Source organism: Lontra canadensis, unplaced genomic scaffold, assembly GCF_010015895.1.
Source record: "Lontra canadensis isolate GAN:19392208 unplaced genomic scaffold, GSC_riverotter_1.0 scaffold179, whole genome shotgun sequence".
NCBI lineage: Eukaryota > Metazoa > Chordata > Mammalia > Carnivora > Mustelidae > Lontra > Lontra canadensis.
Genome location: NW_022631173.1, coordinates 3,303,599 through 3,314,398, shown reverse-complemented (window position 1 = coordinate 3,314,398; position 10,800 = coordinate 3,303,599). Strand labels below are relative to the sequence as shown.

The 10,800-nt window shown below is 47.6% G+C and overlaps 1 pseudogene; it reads right to left on the bottom strand.

Moving 5' to 3' along the window:
* Window positions 1-3,951: 3,951 nt before the first annotated feature.
* On the bottom strand, window positions 3,952-10,236 carry LOC116860592 (annotated as a pseudogene).
* Between the last annotated feature and the right edge of the window lie 564 nt (window positions 10,237-10,800).

Below are 10,800 nucleotides of genomic sequence, written 5' to 3'. Positions count from 1 at the left end.
CCTTCTCTAAGTAGATATTCCCTGCCAGTCTCTCTCATAGCAGCATGTCTGCTTCCTTCTTGGCACTTACTACTGGGTGTATTCACACTCCTTAATTGTTTAGTTGAATCTAATCGGTCTGCCCATGGAATGAAAGGGTAAGACCCTGTCCATCTCGTGCCCTGAGATGTCTAGACAATGTCCTGCACATAGTAGGGCCTCAGAAAAGTGTGTCAAATGACATAGGAGGGGCAGAATTGAGCAGATTTCTGCATTGCACAGCAAGCTGGTGTTATCACTCTCATGAAAACAGCCTTAATGAGAATGAAATCTCTTTCTTGGAGTAGCATAGATAGAGGGCTGATGACGGGAACCGGATTGAAGCAGGTTAGCCAGCTTGGGGTTGTTAAGCTCACCCAGTAACAGCAAGAGGGTGGCTTGAACTTATAGTGGTTTCTCTGGGGCTGGAGAAGGGACTGACGCAGAGATATATAGGCCTGTGACTGGCTGGGAGAAGGATGCAGGATGAGGGAAGTTTGCTCCCAGGGTCTGTCTGGGCAGTCCCCTGTCTTCTTTGCCCAGGGATGTAGGGACTGGCTGATCACAGTGGTCTCCTGAAGGGCCTCCCGTTCATATTTCTGATACAGTAGACAGAGAACCTGTACAAAGTTGTATCCGGGGCCCATCAGTTCTCCTACGCCCATGCACTTGGGTTTGGACACTCCCTTGGATTCCTGAACATCTATGAGCCTGACTTCCCTAAGGCCTTTTTTTTTTTTTTTTTTTACAACTGATAGTGTCAGCATTGGTGGGAGAGGGTGGGGCTTCCTACTTGTAAAGGTCTCAGGCACCATGTAGAAAGGAGTCCTGGGGCCTGCATCAAAAGTTTGGGGAGCTAAGGTCCATGCATGTCCTATTTATTCAGAAGCCTCCTCTGGGAATTTCTCAGTCTGTGCATGACATGATCATCTTTCTCTTATAAATCCCATGATGCCCAATGTAGATTTGTGAGTGGGTTTCCACCAGTGGATTGGTGAGTCGGCGCTTACCTTTCCTGCCCTTCCCATCCCTATCTTCTGGAGCTGGCTGATCATGATCTTTCCCTGACCTTACTTTCCCTGCTGTGTCCTCGTTCAGTCAAGCATCCCATCAACTAGGACTTGGCCCATTACTCTCCTTTCTTAGTTAAGCTGCTTAGTGTGAAGACACGGAGAACACAAGAAAGCTACTGGCTGGACAGCAAGTGAGGCTCAGATACATTGTCCTTTTGGGTCTGTCGTTTTCCTTCTGGACAGGCATATATCTATTCCACTGGTTTCATTTTTCTGGTAGTACTCTGAATAATATAAATTTTGGTACCAAGATTGACTCTAGAAAAATAGAATCATAAGTTTTCTGACTAAGTTCTGGGTTTCATGAATTGGTTTTCTAATAGGATTATTTGGAAAGGGACTGATGACTCTATTCCCAATGGTAAAGAGCACATGGGTAGCCCAGGACCTGATGTTGTAATACACAAGACTTCACCAGTGGATGCTGCTAATCAAAGTCTTGCAAAAGGTAAGGTTCTGGTGACCAAGTATTGGATGCCTTAAAACATGTTAGTGATACTAAGGAGCATACATAACAAGATTCACTGGATGTCCATGTTGTACTGGAGAAAGTGCAAAAAGGGAAGAACAATGTGGAGGATTCAAATTCTCAGACATAAATAAATAAATAACCTGAAAGCTTCTATGTCTGCACTGAAGATCACTCTGACCTGTAGCAACAAGCTTTAGCCAGGGCCCAGATTCTGAAACTAAACCCAGATATCATCATGCCTGTGTCTGAATTATCAGCAAACTGAATTCCATATCTTCCAGGGTATCTTCTGTTACAATGAGAACACTGAGAATCTGGAATGGGGATATATGGGAAGAGCCCCATAAAACTGGAGCCATCAAACCCCTAAATTCTACTGAGTCTTCTTTGCCAGTTGGGGAGGATATCTATTCCAGCTAGGTGTTCCAGAAGCAGAGAAATTACCTCAGGATAGATTTGGGTGTACAGCACCAGCTAGGTGGCAATAACTAGCAGGGTTGAAGGAAGGCTCTCCAGGAGGTTGCATCTGCTTTAAATCAATGTCCAATATATGGTGCTGTGTCTCTCATAGCCAGGACTCTCCCACCGAGGACTTAAAGGGTGGAAATAGGAGAAACACCACTCATTTTTACCCCCAGTGATTTGATCAGCAAAACTTGGAGTACTTATCACTACAACCTTATGTTTTGTTGTCCTAGTGATCTTACCTCCAAAAGTAGGAGTGCTTCCACTAGGAGACACAAGAATGACTATGTGGGGGCACCTGGGTGGCTCAGTGGGTTAAGCCTCTGCCTTCGGCTCAGGTCATGATCCCAGAGTCCTGGGATCGAGCCCCGCATCGGGCTCCCTGCTCAGCGGGGAGCCTGCTTCCTCCTCTCTCTCTCTGCCTGCCTCTCTGCCTACTGTGATCTCTCTCTGTCTGTCAAAAAAAAAAAAAAGAATGACTATGTGAAGATAACTCCTGGACAATTTAGGCTCCTCCTGGGTCTAACTCAGAAGCAGTGACAGTACTGGATCGATCCCAATTACCAAGGAGGAAATTGGCAGTTTCCTTACCATGAAGGTAAGAAAAAATATGCTTGGAATAGAGGAAATACATGGGCATCTCATAGAACTACCTTGCCCTGTCATGAGAGTAAATGGGAAAATGCCACAGTCCAATTCAGGCAAGACTAGTGATGGCCCAGATACTTTAAGAGTGAGGGTCTGGGTCATGCCGTCAGGCAAAAACAAACAAACAAACAAAAAAACAAAAAACAAACAAAAAAACCCCCCACAACCGACTGAGGGGCATTCAGAGGGTAAAGCAAGTATGGAATAGGTAGTGGAAGAAGGCTGTTATAAATGCTAAGAATGGCCATGTCCTAGGTTATAGAAATAAAGAGGGAAATTATTTCTAGCATTTTCCTGCTTTGTTATGAATATGATTATGCATGTGTGCACATAGGTGTCAGATTTTTTCTTCCTTGTCTTATATCCTACGCAGAACCCAGACATGTGGTACTAATAGTCAACTTTGTATCATAGCATGTAGGTCACAGGATTTCAGGGAGAAGAGAGAATACCCTCCAATGATTTTGTTTTGTGCTTGGGGAAAAGGATCAACACATATTCAATCAGATGAAGGTTAGCTGGTAGACGTGTGACTTTATTATACTTAATTTTTGGAGTATGGTTTAATGGAATGTGTGAATGATAAGAGGACCCATGGTAGACTGTGATGACTAGCTTTATGTGTCAGCTTGGATTGGCTGGAGTCCCCATTATTCAATTAAACAAAAGTCTAGGTGTTTCACTAAAAATTTCATGGGTACTGTTAACATCTGTAATCAATTGCATTTAAGAACAGGATATTTCCTTGATAAACGGGGAGGCCTAATCTCCTCACCGAATAGCCTTAAGAGCAGACATTTAGAAGGTAGAAAATGCAAGAGAAGAGATTCTCCCTTAGAGGTTCTGTAACACCTTTGTTGTGCCAGTAAAACCCATTCCCTATTTCTGATTGGCTAAGCTACAGGATCATCAACTTGTGCTCTTTTAAGGAACCAAGTCTGTGTAATGTGGTTAAGCAGCAAGGAACACACAAGCATGCAGAAAGAGATAGCAATGGGGAGAGGGCAGACAGCCTGGGGGACAGGCAGCTGATCATGACTTACATGGATAGTCAGAGCTACAGCTGGGTAGGAGAAAGGTAACAGGCAAACAGGTAGGAATCTTGGGAAAGGGTGAGATGGAGAAGGACAGACAGTCTGATGCACAAGAGGATGAGAGCAGGAGACTGACAGCGGGCAGAGTGAAAGTGAGAAGTGGGCAGAAGACAGCAGACAGGAGAGACTGACACGATGGTAAGCAGGAGGCCGTCGGGGCTCATCCTTGTCCCCACAAGGGTTAGAGGAGCTTCCTGAGATGCAGGTGGATCCCATTCTTGGACATCAATACAATTCTTGGAGTGGGAACAGGGACCCTGAAAGGATATGGTGCCAGCTCAAAGCGGAGTGGGGTCAGGGCCACCACCACCTTCATCTCATTCATAGCAAACTGCTTCCTGATGCAGTTCCTGCGTCAGGGAGGGAAAAGGAAATGAGAAGTGGCCTCAAACCCCCTGCCAGAAACAGCACATTCAGGGGCCTCCTGCATGGGCCCAGCCTGGATCCCTTTTCCTCAAGACACATGCACATCTCTACACCTACCTAGCCTTGCTTCTTTCACTTTCTCCCCCTGACCTTTGACAAAGCCTACACTCTTCCAGGATTAGCTTCGATTCCCATCTGTTCTCTCAGTAGGCATGAAATACCGTTACAAGAAGGTCAGCACCTTGTGCCTCAGGGCTAAGTCTAGTGATCACTAAAACAGTTAATTATTAATTTGTTTGCTCTCTATACAAGCCATTTCTGGTTTCACAATGGGGAGAGCAGGATAGGGCAGCAGAGGTGGTGGGCTGGGCCATCCTTCAGGCCCTAACCATCTGGGCCTCACAAGGGTCCAGATCCTCAAAGGATGGACAAGACAGAGTTGGATAAGGAAGTTAGAACGGCGCAGAGAAGCTTCTGCAGGGGGTGAGCCTTAGTGACGCTCAACCTGCTGCACCATCACCTGCCAGGTTGGGTCCAGACTCCTGCCTCCCCCTCAGCCCTTCAGTCAACCAGCTGCTGTAGTCTTCCAATTCTACTGCAAAAATGTCTCTGCTTGCCATCCCTCTACCTCCTTACCCAGACTTTTCTGCTCCCAACCTTCACTCCCTTCCCGTGAAGCCCCAGCCAAGCTCAGAGCCTCCCTCGCCCTTCATCACAGGTACAACATGTCCACATGCCTCAGCTGACATCAAAGTCCTCTCTGGGTTGTTGGCTCACTCACTTGTCACCTGCTCAACTCCTCCTCCTCCCAACTCAGCTCCTGCTGAGGAGATCCCAGAGAATGCTCTCCCTCCACCTCTGCCTGCCACATGCTCAAGGCTAAAGGCAATGCCAGCTTGCCCTCACCCCCACCTCTGCCCACTGTGCCTCTTCATTCCTGGACCCTGACATCACCCTAATACTTTAGTCAAGGACACATCATTTTCCATTTTGGATAGTTCCAGGAACATAGAGTTTCCTACAGTGGAGTCAATTAGTAAATGAGTGAGTGCACGTAAAAAAGAAAGGAAGAAAAGGAGGGAGGGAGGAACGGTGGGAGGAAGGAAGAAAGGAAGGAAGGAAGGAAGAAGGGAGAGAGGGAGGGAGGGATGGAGAGAGGGCGGGAAGAAGGAAGAAAGAATAGAAGAAGGAAAGAAAAAACGAGAAAGGAAAGAGAGAGAGAAATAAATAAATTAAGGAAGGAAGGAAGGAAGTCTCTTTTGAGTGGAGGCATTTATTTATTGACTGTGAACTCCTGGAGGCAAGGGCATTATGCCATCTCATAGCAGAGGACTTGGCACACAGAGACAGGCTTAATAGGCAGTCTTAAAACTGAATGATGTCTATTGAACTGAAAAAGAAACCCACCTTGAATGGAATAAAATATGAGTAACCATTAATTCTGAGCTAGGAACTGAGCTGTCTACCCCTCTCCTCTCTCTACTGGCAGCCACATGACTTGCACCAATATCTAGGAGGAAGGACTCAATCGCAGGGAGAAACAAATCCTGGAGCCAGTATCTGGAAGCACAATTTGCGTAAAGATGTGGTGTGAAAGTGGGTTCACTCTGTATGTGAAGGATTGACAGATTCCTGTATTTGGAAAAAAACGGTTTTCTAGTAACTGCTTACGAAGTTTCCTACAGTTACTATTTATAGGACGCTCTCAGCAGCACTGGAGGATTTCACAGCAGCCACACTGGACAATAGTCATCCCACTGAACAGCTACTTCACGTGTGCTTTACATTTTACACACCAGGTAACCTTCAAATTCCACATGTTGTATATATACAACAAACTGGATTTTCTCCCAAAAGCAATTTAATGTCCTCATTTTTAAATAATTGCTCATTTGATTGATTGGACTCTAAATGCAATATTAAGATATGTAGAGCCCAGATCAGATGTACCGATTGAACAACTGGGAAAACTGTCAAGTGTACATGACCATTACCATAGAGTCAATAATTCATTTGGTTGATGAAAATATAGCGACAACACAGATTAGTCGAGTACTTTATGAAGCACTTAAGAGACACAGGAACCTTTCTGGTGTATGGCTGAAATATTTGAGGCATGCAGGACGCTGAGTATGGAAACATATGCAATGTAGTCAATGGTACAGTGTGGAGGCAGAATGGGGAGTTGAGTAGAAAAGGCTGGTTTGAGAATGTGTGCAACGAAAACTTTTGTGTCCATCCTGTCTTTGACTTTGACAACACTTGAAAATTACATGTGAGAAAAACTAATTCTGTAAAGTCATACTCACAAAATGAAGAACTCACAAGAATACCCTGAGCTATGGAACACCCACGGACACTGAATTGTGGCTGGAGATTGTGTAAGAGCAATGGGTCAAAGTCTCCATGGCATTCAGTGATTACCAACTTTCTTTGCGTAGAGACACATACCTCTTTCCCAGCACTCCAACATGCCACGGCATATCTACAGAAAACAACATAAATATAGCAGGTCAAAAGCCTCAGCCACCCCTCCTTCTGTTCTGGTACAAGTGCCTCACCTTGATCCTCCAAGAAGGGCAGGAAAGCATGGCTGTGTCTAAAGGAATCTGGTGCAAACCGGGAAAGGTCAAACACCTGCAGAGGGAGCACCAGAGCCAGGACAGGTGTGGTCAAGCCCTTCCTTCCAATCATTCAAGGGACAGCACACCCAGAGGTGGGACAGGAAGAGGGTTTGGTCTGGAGAGGTCATCCCACCTCCTCCTCCCAAGGTCATCATACCTCTGGGTTTGGCCACACCTTTGGGTTGTGGTGAAGGCATAAAAGGAGAGCAAGACTAAGAATCCTGTGGGGCAGAAGAAAGAAGACTGATCACACATGCCTTTGGAGCCCAGGTGCATCCACACACAGCTTGGCAGCCATCATGAGAGCCTTTCTCATCACCGTGAATGGAATGACAGCATTGCAGGAGAGGTGGGACAGACATAGCACAACAGGTATGCATGTGTGCACAGGTTAATAGATTAACCATGACCAGGCTGAAGAGCAGGGAATAACTGGAGGCTTACTTTTTGGAGCAACTCAAGGGACAACTCACATCAAGTAGATCCATGGGCCCTTGGGGAATATCCATGAACACCTCCATACTCACAACAACCCGCCAATGAAGGCTCACATATCCATTGTTCCATGAGGGACCTGAGCCTCACTGAGGCTGAACAATTTGTCTCTGACCACCTAGCTAGGATGTGGCAGGGCTGGGATTCAGAGTAGAGGGGAGCTGAACAGTGGCTTCCAGCCATGGCAGGGATCTCAGATCTGGTCATCAGCTACTTTCTACCATCATCCTGAAGCCTCCCTGGAGAGTGGACCATCTGAGCCATGATGGTGAATTCTCTGATCTTTCTCATTAACATACACCCTATAAGGAAAGACCGCCTATCTCCCTGCCCTGTCTGATGTTCCCTCAGGCACTCATATCTCAAAGAATGAGAATATTAGAGCAAAACCCAAAGCCACATTCAGGGGCTGTCATGTATTTGTTTCTTGGATTAAACTCTGTGGGAAGCATACCATATACCTCATCTGACAAACAAAGGAAATATTGGTTCTCTTGAGGGAGAAATGACTCTGAAAGACATGCACCAACTGCCCAGAACATGTGGATTTCTGACCTCGCGCACGTTCCTGTCAAGTGTTTATGGAGGGAGACTGGGAAAGTTCACACCTTTGGGTAAGGAGCGTCCATCAGGGAAGGTGATGGGCTTGCTGAGCTCTCTGCCAACACCTGGAACTGGTGGATAGAGTCGCAGTGCCTCCTTGATGCACATGGTGGTGTAGGGCATCTGGTCCAGGGGGTCCCTAAACAAAACTATCCTGAAGGGTGGGCAAAGCCCTGGCAGACAGGGAATTCTCTACTTGAAGTGTCGGGGCCTCCTGTCTCATGAGCACTCACCAGGTAATGGAGGCACCATCCCCCAGGAGGCTCTGAATCTCCTCCTGGCATTTCTGCTGATGCTCTGGGTGTGTGGCCAAACCATAGAGGATCCAGGAGATGCCACTGGCTGTGGTGTCATGGCCCTCAAACATGAAGGTGTCCACTTCCGCACGGAGGTCCTTATCAGAAAAGCTGCTCCCGTTCTCCATCTGGGAAGACCCGGAGCGAGGACAGGGTTTGAGTTTGCCCCCCTCCTCCACACTTGTAGGCAAAGCCTCAGGCCTTCCCTGCCACACTCACTTGGGCAAAAAGGAGGATGTCCAGGAAGTCCAAGTGCCTCTTGCTCCTGACCTTCTCCAGGTTTCCCTCCTCCTGCAGCTGAGCCTTCCTCAGCTTGATCATTCGGTTTGTCCAAAACAGTGTTCCCAGGCAGAGCTGAACGCTCTGGGTGCCCAGACACAGACACTCACAGTAGCCCCAGTCAGGGTGCCAGGTGGATCAGGAGGAGTGTGGGAGTGGGTGTGTTTGTTGGGTGGGAGCTCTAGCACCAGGTGCTTGCAGGTCATCACTTCCCTTAGCAGCACAGCCCAAGGAGCTCTGCTTGATTGCTGCTGGCAGGGGCTCTCATTCAACCTTCACCAATAGGGTGACACATGTAGCTGCTTGCATAGCACCTGGCACCCTAACACCTGGACCAGAGGAGTACCCGAGTGGGTGTTTCCCAGGCCCTGGAAGGGCAGCCAGGGACAGGACTCAGCCGGAGGGTAAGGGGCCAGTCCCTTTGGGATGTGCCTGATGAAGTAGGGGAGCTTCCCAGAGGGCAGATACAACCTGTGTGTTGATGGGCAAGCTGGCAGGCCCGGTGGTTCCAGGGGCCTTCAGGGGTCAGCCTATAGATGATGTCTTTCTGGTAGAAAACATTCCTTATCCAGGAAAGCACCAGGTTGTTCAGGTCCTGAATGGCTTGAAGGTAGGACTGGGAGTACCTGAAAAGGGAGGATGCAGAATGGACTGGATGGAGGGAGGCATGTGACCTGGAGTGTGGTGGAGTGTGGAGCATTCTCAATTAATGGGACAGGCAACTCTAAGCATTTGTCATGTCGTTCTTATACCCTCGAGTTTCTCGGCCCTTAATGAGGGACTTCAGCATCCAGGTTTCTTCCTGTGGCAGAGAGCAGGGTCTCTAATGAAGGCTTGGCACGGGCTGAATCTGACTGTGGCCAGGGGCTCTCGGCAGAATGTGACTCTTTGGGCTGGTAAACACCCAAGCTTGCTAACTGCCTTTCAGATAGTACATCCCAGTGGTAAGAAATAGACCCTGCAACTAAGGATTTCACTGACCTATCTGCCTGTTGGTTGCCCTGGTAGCTGAAGGCACACTTCATAAAGGTGTCCAAAGTCATCAAGGAGATGTGTCCAAAAATCTTCAGAGATGAGTTCTGGCTGAGGAGGTCCTTCCATTTGTCCTGTGGTAGAGGGACACATGTATCTTTCTCTACTCCTCCAGAAGGCCCTGGCTGACAAGGTTAGACTCTCTCTCTGCCTCTCCAAATATTCTGATAAGATGCCCTCACTCTTTAACTGATGCCCTTCATCAGTTTAGCACCTTATAGCCATGTGTTTGTAATATGGTAAGCATTTTCTCAGAATGCAGTCTGAGAAAGTTAGTTAATTTTTATTTAATTAATCATGATCTCTTATCATCTGACTTAGAAAGCAGTTTGGTGGTAACCACCTTTTAGGAGGTCAGAAAACATTGTTTCTCAGGGGACTACAGGCGAACATGTGTCTTGGGGTTGATCTACACATGAAACAGGTAAAGTCCCAATTTAGGGAGCAAGAGTCAAGGCAAAGGAAAGGGCTAAGACTGGGGTTTCTAAAGAAGGGATATCAGGGACTTCGGTTCCTCTTATTCAACAATGTCAGCTGAACACAGTGAGTGAGAAATAAGGTCAGGCTCAGAGGTAATGTTATGGCAAGACCCAGCCCTGGAGGGTAGAGACTTGGTCTCCATTTCCCTGCACAGAATTGCGAAAATTCATCAGAAGCCTTCAGCCTTAGCCCAGAGCCCACCTGAGTGACATCATGGGATGTCCACCTTGCCACTGAAGCTGCTACTTTCCGGGCCAGCCAGGGGAAGTTTGTCCTGTTGTCTAAGGGCATTGACTACTCTTCCTGTCCAGGTCAAAGACATGGAAGTGGGACAAGAAGGGACCCTTTATCCACCATGACTGTCTCTCCTGTGGGCAATGAGCAAAGAGTGGATGAAAATGGGTGCCTGGGTGCTTCCATGTTCCATCCATCCTCAGGGGGTCCTGTCTCATAATATGGTATAAGTGGGTGAATCTGGGGGCCATGTCTAATGGATGTCTGAGGGACACAGCTGTCTGAGAGTGGATTTTGTGAACTCTGCTGTGGGTGTGAGTGTGCAGGTGAGCAGGGGTTGAACTTACCAGCATCACTTGGACAGAGTCGGCCATGAGCCCCATATAGGGCTTCAGGATGTCATAGTGGAAGGCTGGGGTCAGCATTCTCCGGTGCTGGAAACACGTCAGCCCATTCAACAGGAGCAAACCATACCCTGGACCGCAATGGGGGTGTGTGTGGGGGGGAGGAACCTCTCAAGAGTTGTCTGGGGACAACTGGGGAGGAACCCAGGGTGTCAGAAGAAGGGCATCCTGGACAAGGCAAGAAAGGACAGTGCATGTCAGGAAGGGGGCTTCCCAA